Raw genomic sequence first — 6,257 nt, 5'->3', positions numbered from 1 at the left:
CACCCCATCACCAGGGTAACAGCATTCCCCCGTCGCCATGGTGATAGCACCTCTCCTTCCCTACCCCATCACCGGAGTAACAGCATTCCCCTGTCACCATGGTGATAGCACCTCTCCTTCCCCGCCCCATCACCAGGGTAACAGCATTCCCCCGTCACCATGGTGATAGCACCTCTCCTTCCCCACCCCATCACCAGGGTAACAGCATTCCCCCGTCGCCATGGTGATAGCACCTCTCCTTCCCTACCCCATCACCGGAGTAACAGCATTCCCCTGTCACCATGGTGATAGCACCTCTCCTTCCCCGCCCCATCACCAGGGTAACAGCATTCCCCCGTCACCATGGTGATAGCACCTCTCCTTCCCCGCCCCATCACCAGGGTAACAGCATTCCCCCGTCGCCATGGTGATAGCACCTCTCCTTCCCCACCCCATCACCAGGGTAACAGCATTCCCCTGTCGCCATGGTGATAGCACCTCTCCTTCCCCACCCCATCACCAGGGTAACAGCATTCCCCCGTCGCCATGGTGATAGCACCTCTCCTTCCCCACCCCATCACCAGGGTAACAGCATTCCCCTGTCGCCATGGTGATAGCACCTCTCCTTCCCCACCCCATCACCAGGGTAACAGCATTCCCCCGTCACCATGGTGATAGCACCTCTCCTTCCCCACCCCATCACCGGGGTGACAGCATTCCCCTGTCGCCATGGTGATAGCACCTCTCCTTCCCCACCCCATCACCGGGGTGACAGCATTCCCCTGTCGCCATGGTGATAGCACCTCTCCTTCCCCACCCCATCACCGGGGTGACAGCATTCCCCCATTGCTATGGTAAGAGCAGATCCGGAGTGGCTGCTTGCACAGCCAAGAACTGAGGGGATACAGTTGTTCAACAGTCCAGATTGTACACCAGGGAATGCTACACTCCCTAGATCCTGGCACCGTAACTAGTTATTTTTGTGCCCAGGGCAAAATATTAATTATGTGCCCCCTCTCCTTAGGCTAGCACATGTGGCGCTCTTTACTTCTGAAGCTTATTATTTTTACTTATTGAGACTATGTGCCCCTGATTATGATGCAGCCGCCCCACTTGCCCTGCCCTGGTTACAGCCCTGCAGGGTCCCAGATCTTAGACTCCAACCTAAGGCCATCTACAAAACAGTTTTACCACCCTCTTGGTCCAAGTCAGCTGTGGGCTGGCTGTGGGTGTTTAATTGATGGGTAGATGTACCCTTAGAGGCAATATGAAACTCATAACCCTCTTTATTTGGTCTGATTGCTAGAGAGGGAGAAAGAGCAACACTGTTAATGTGAGTTTCATGAACATAGATTCATCATCTCTCCTCAGACAGTTGTATCTTCTTTATTCTTTCTCTAGCTATGTTTCCTCCTTGTTTCTTCCTAATTCTACTCTGTTAAACTTCAGCATGCTCTTAAGTAACCCACCTAACAGCATAATGGACAGAGAGCAAATTGTATGCTACCTAATCCCCTTGTCCATTGTGTTAATGCCAGTTCTCCTTTCCTGACATGCCTAATATTCTTTATTCTTCTAGTACCTTGAATGATTTTTTTTGCACTTAACTGTGGTTCCTGTACCTTTACTCATTGATTTTTCAAAATGGCTTTTTGAAATCTGTATTGAATTCACAGAAGTTGTCAATTACTACTGTCCTGCAGCACACTGCTGTTCTCAGCTTGCTGCCTTTGTACAAGCTCAGCCTGCCTTTGCCCATCTGGCTCTCATGCAGGTGCAGCCTAGCAGATTAATTGTCCTAACAATGTGCCTTCTGTGAGATGGGCACCCTGTTACATCCCTCTGTTTACTTCTCTCCCTTGTGCAAAGTGACCATTTTTTCCTATCCTTTGTTTTCTGACTTTGAACCACTTATTGATCCATGAGAGACCTTCATTTTTATCCCATGACTACCTACATTACTTAAGAGCATTTGGTGTGGAGCTTCATCAGAGACTTTCTGAAAGCCCAGTGCTACCACAGAGAGGAAGCTATGGACTTTGGGGCTGCAAGGGAGGAGCTGACAGAGAAGTTCTGCTTCCAGAAGGTATTCACCTCTCCTATTGTTACTCTCCTATCAGTGTGTCAGCCTGGGATGCATGCACAAATAGCAATTTTTCATTGCTTATAACTTGGTCAAACTGAGAGAGAGGTTGTTGGAGGAGAAAAAGGCACCTCTTTGACCCCAGGGCTACCCTTCTCATTCCAGGTCTCTGTGCCAAACACCTGCAGTGCTAGATCTGTTCAAAAGTTAATTTAAAAAAAAATTAACCCAAAGTACTGATTATTCATTGATCTCATGCTCAAAAATAGCATAACCTTTTTGGATCAAATTTATAAAATACAGCTTCATGCAGACACCACATATGGTGCATTTCAGTCATTGAAGCTGAAATTTCAAAAATTATAGGCACCTGAAAACTGCTTTATAATAGAAAGCATTAGGCAGCCTTAATAGTAGGTTTGGCTACTGCCCATCCTGTAACTATTATACTACTCTCCCCCCCCCCCCCCCCCCCCCCCCCCCCCCCCCCCCCCCCCCCCCCCCCCCCGGCCAGATATTTTACCTGGTTTGTGATCCTCCTGCACACACTGGTGACACAATTGATAACTGAATTGTGACTAGTCTCTACATAGCTATTCTGAAATAAAGGCAATTAGTTAATTATGCCTGGGCTACCTCCCTGCACACAATGAGTTGGCCAGATATAACAAAGGGGGCAATCAACCAACAAGTGGGTCTGTGAACCATCAGTGGTCTATGGAATGTCTCTCCCCAAGTAAGAGAAGCATTGTATAAGTGCAGCCCCTTCCTAGAACTATTTTCTAAGTACATTAACTAACATAAGGAAGAGAGGGGGGATTATACAGTCAATAAGATTCTCTTTACAAGTTGTGGTAGTTCATCGACAAAATTGCTGATTAGAATATGCAGAGATGTTTTCCCCATTTCCTATACATAAATACACAAGGAGTATCTAACTGTCCTCATGCTGTGTCGGAAAGCCAGCTAAATGGCATGTGTACTGAAACTGTCCTTCAGTGATTGTCTGACTGGTAGTAGCATGGCTTTTCTGTAAGAGGAATGGGACTGCATCCAGCCAGCTCTGGGAAAGATGCTGAGAGCATACTGAAGAGCTGTCTCCAGTGAGGGCTTGCCCGTTTAACAACTCAGTTCACTGTTCCTATTGCACAGTGGACTCTTTGACGCAACAGAAAGAGCTGCCTTTTTTCCCCTTCCGTTTAAATCTGCCCGGCCAGTTTAAAGCTTGTGGATTCTTTCTTTCCCCTCAGGGATAGCTTATGTGAGGATTTTCTTTTTTTAACAGTTCATTCCATGAAACTGTTTCCCCTCCCCGTAGATTGTTTGCTGTCAGGAAACGCTGAAGCTGAACACAAGGCTTTCATTGCAGGTCAGTAGCTGAACTCCGGACCAAAGCATTTAACATTCAAGTGTTGCTTTAGCAAGGAGCAGAGTTTGCTAGGGAGAGACAAGTTAGCAAAGTTGTAGTATTTCAGCCAATGCAAAGCTGCCTTCTTAGTGGAAATGTTGATAGTTTAACTCTTCAGTGGTTTGCAAGATTAGTGTGTCATCTTTGTTATGGAGACAAATTGATGCCTGTTGTCACTTTATTCAGAGTAGTGGTGTATCTCGAAGGGTCAGTCTGGCTCTGTATAATTTAATTCCTGCATGGCTTCATTCACTTAACATTTTGTAAGACATACAAGGAATTTTCAGGACAGCAATATTCTTTTTCCTCTTATTTTGTAGGAATTATATTTTTGAGTTGTAATTTGTTCACTCATTTCTTTTTACTGGTAGCCTGTTACTACTTTGTTTAGGCACTCTGCAGGAAAGGCAGCTATATGCAATTGTGTTTTGTATTTCCTTTCAGATTTCTATCAAAAGACCTAAAATTAGTTGCATCAGAAAGGAAGGATGTAGGTGTATCATTATTGCCTCTTTCCAGCCTGTAATTGAGGTAAGTCGCTCGTTCTTTCCTTCACTGAAATTAATCTTTAAAATGGACTCTTTTTTTTCTCTGTACTATATTTAGGGGCATCCTGCTTTTATTTGCTATTTATTAATTTTCTTCAGTTTGATTTAAAACAGAGGGTTGATTAAAGTCAGAATCGTAAAATTGTTTCATTAACTTCTATATATTTTATTTCGATGCTATCTACTACACTAATAAACAGGCATGCATGCTCATTCTGGGTAATCTTCTCTTACCCACCCCTCCAGGTATCACCATGATAAACAGTGAACGTGTGTGGACATTGTGCTGGGCTGGTCAATTCTCACACCAGCTTTGCAAAATGGAAAAGACTTTAGTTTTAGTATTCCGTATTCTTCTCCTGGGGTGACTTTCTGAGTATGTGTAAATTGAACTGGATTGTTTCAGAACACATTGAATGTATTTCCTACCAGGCATGTTTTTTTTTTAACAAATCACATCTTGAAGCTAAACAGGCAACCCACAAAATAATAATTTCCATCAGGCTATGGATTTTCATTCCCCTCAATATCCTCTGGGATTATGAAGAAATACATAACTTAACAAAATATCACATCAATATTGGTAGAACCCAGTTCATGTTACAAATGGTGCAGTGGCATTGGCTCTACACAATTGCTGAAAATGAAATTGTAGTAAAAGCTACAGTTTAATCTGAGTGATTATTATCTGGGAAATTACAGAATTATTAATTTAGTTAATTTTATTTTTCAAATGAGTTGAGCTCTGGTTAGCACTGTGGAAAGACTGACTATCCTTCCAAAGTTAAGATTGTAGCAAGCTTCCTGTTTATTATGAATCAGATTTTGACACACACTCTGCAATTCCATCGTTGTTAAATCAATTTGTTGGGAACTGTACGTGGCACATCTCAGCCAGGAAATGTAGTTCAAGGTGAACACTCTGTTGTGAGGAAATGGGGCTGGAGGGAGGTTTCTGAACACTTTCAGTTTTGCAACTCCTTCTAGCCGTTTCTTTTGGCTCATCACAGCTCTGAAATGGTTTGCTTGAGGACTTCTAAACTTGTCTAGTCTGAGGAAATGATCTTTTTTGTGTTGCACGAGAGTTGAGGTGCAGTGAAGGTTACTGGAGGAATTACAAAGCTAGAGAGAGCTGTTTTTCAAGCACCTATCATAAAGGAGAAATAATCTACAATATTGCCACATGAGTAACTTAAGAAAAAGATAGTTAAGGCATAATAGAGTTTAGTCTCTTTTTCTATACCAGGCCAAATATTTGCAACCTTATCTATCAGATATTTCTGAGGGAGGAAAAACCCATATATTGGGGGGGAAGGATAGCTCAGTGGTTTGAGCATTGGCCTGCTAAACCCAGGGTGGTGAGTTCAATCCTTGCAGAGGCCATTTAGGGATTTGGGGCAAAAATTTGTCAGGGATGGTACTTGGTCCTGCTGTGAAGGCAGGGGACTGGACTCAATGACCTTTCAAGGTCCTTTCCAGTTCTAAGAGATAGGTAATTTCCATTAATTTAAAACTTAATTTATCCTCTAACTTGAAAGATTAGAAATGCCCAATAAAGGTTTGCAGCCAGTCCCACTGGCAAGTAACAGCATAGTCATTATTGCACTAACCAGTTTCCAGTGTGCTCTTGACTTGTAGTCAACTAGTGTATATAACATGCCAATTTCTGAAATGAATTTTCAACAGAATGGTTATGAATCTCCAGTATATTCTGCCACTGGGACTGTACTTCCTTTCATGTTACACCTGCTCTGGGGTGGGAAATGTGTCTCACCCATTTAAAGAGGAACTCGTGCTGGTTTGGGGGAGATGGAGAGAATAAATGACACCAGGGTTCAAAAGCCAGTGCAGAACTGCAGGGTCACTGGAGGGGAATTGGGTGTGGAATTTGCAATTCATTCTCCCAGGGGCCAGACCCTCCCTCTCCTACCCAATACTTCAGGAGAGATTCTGCAGAACTCGTCTCCTCCATGGGTTTTGCTGCAGGAGGGAATGGTTTGTCCCAAATGGTTGAGCTTATGATACCAGCTACATTTTTCCTATCTTGGTGGCACTGACTATAGTTGTAAAATGCATGAATAGGAACTAGCTAGATATGTTTATAACATTTTGATCGTCCTTATATACAACAAAACATTTACCTGCTTGCAGCATCTGCACTGTTGGATGAATGTCTATCTCCAGCTCAATGAATTCTTTCAGAGGTTTGTGCATTCTTTTGCATCTTGCACTTCCTCAC

The 6,257-nt window shown here is 43.6% G+C and overlaps 1 protein-coding gene across 7 annotated transcripts in view; it reads left to right on the top strand.

Moving 5' to 3' along the window:
• The first annotated feature begins 345 nt into the window (after positions 1–345).
• Positions 346–6,257, top strand: part of CSGALNACT1 (chondroitin sulfate N-acetylgalactosaminyltransferase 1) — a 73,807-nt gene continuing 67,895 nt past the window's right edge. For 2 of the 7 annotated variants that reach the window (XM_089778165.1, XM_006125366.5), the window contains exons 1-2: positions 346–2,065; positions 3,915–4,001. The gene's annotated coding sequence lies outside the window, so the exon portion shown is untranslated. Of the gene's footprint in view, positions 2,066–3,117; positions 3,432–3,466; positions 3,678–3,914; positions 4,002–6,257 lie in introns of those variants that run through there. The other 5 variants (XM_075929296.2, XM_006125365.5, XM_025185792.3 and 2 more) reach the window with 4 other exon arrangements.

Source organism: Pelodiscus sinensis, chromosome 4 (genome assembly GCF_052426305.1).
Source record: "Pelodiscus sinensis isolate ZL-2025 chromosome 4, ASM5242630v1, whole genome shotgun sequence".
In the NCBI taxonomy this organism is placed as follows: Eukaryota; Metazoa; Chordata; order Testudines; family Trionychidae; genus Pelodiscus; species Pelodiscus sinensis.
Note: the sequence above shows the minus strand (reverse complement) of the source record. Positions and strands in the feature narration are given on the sequence as shown.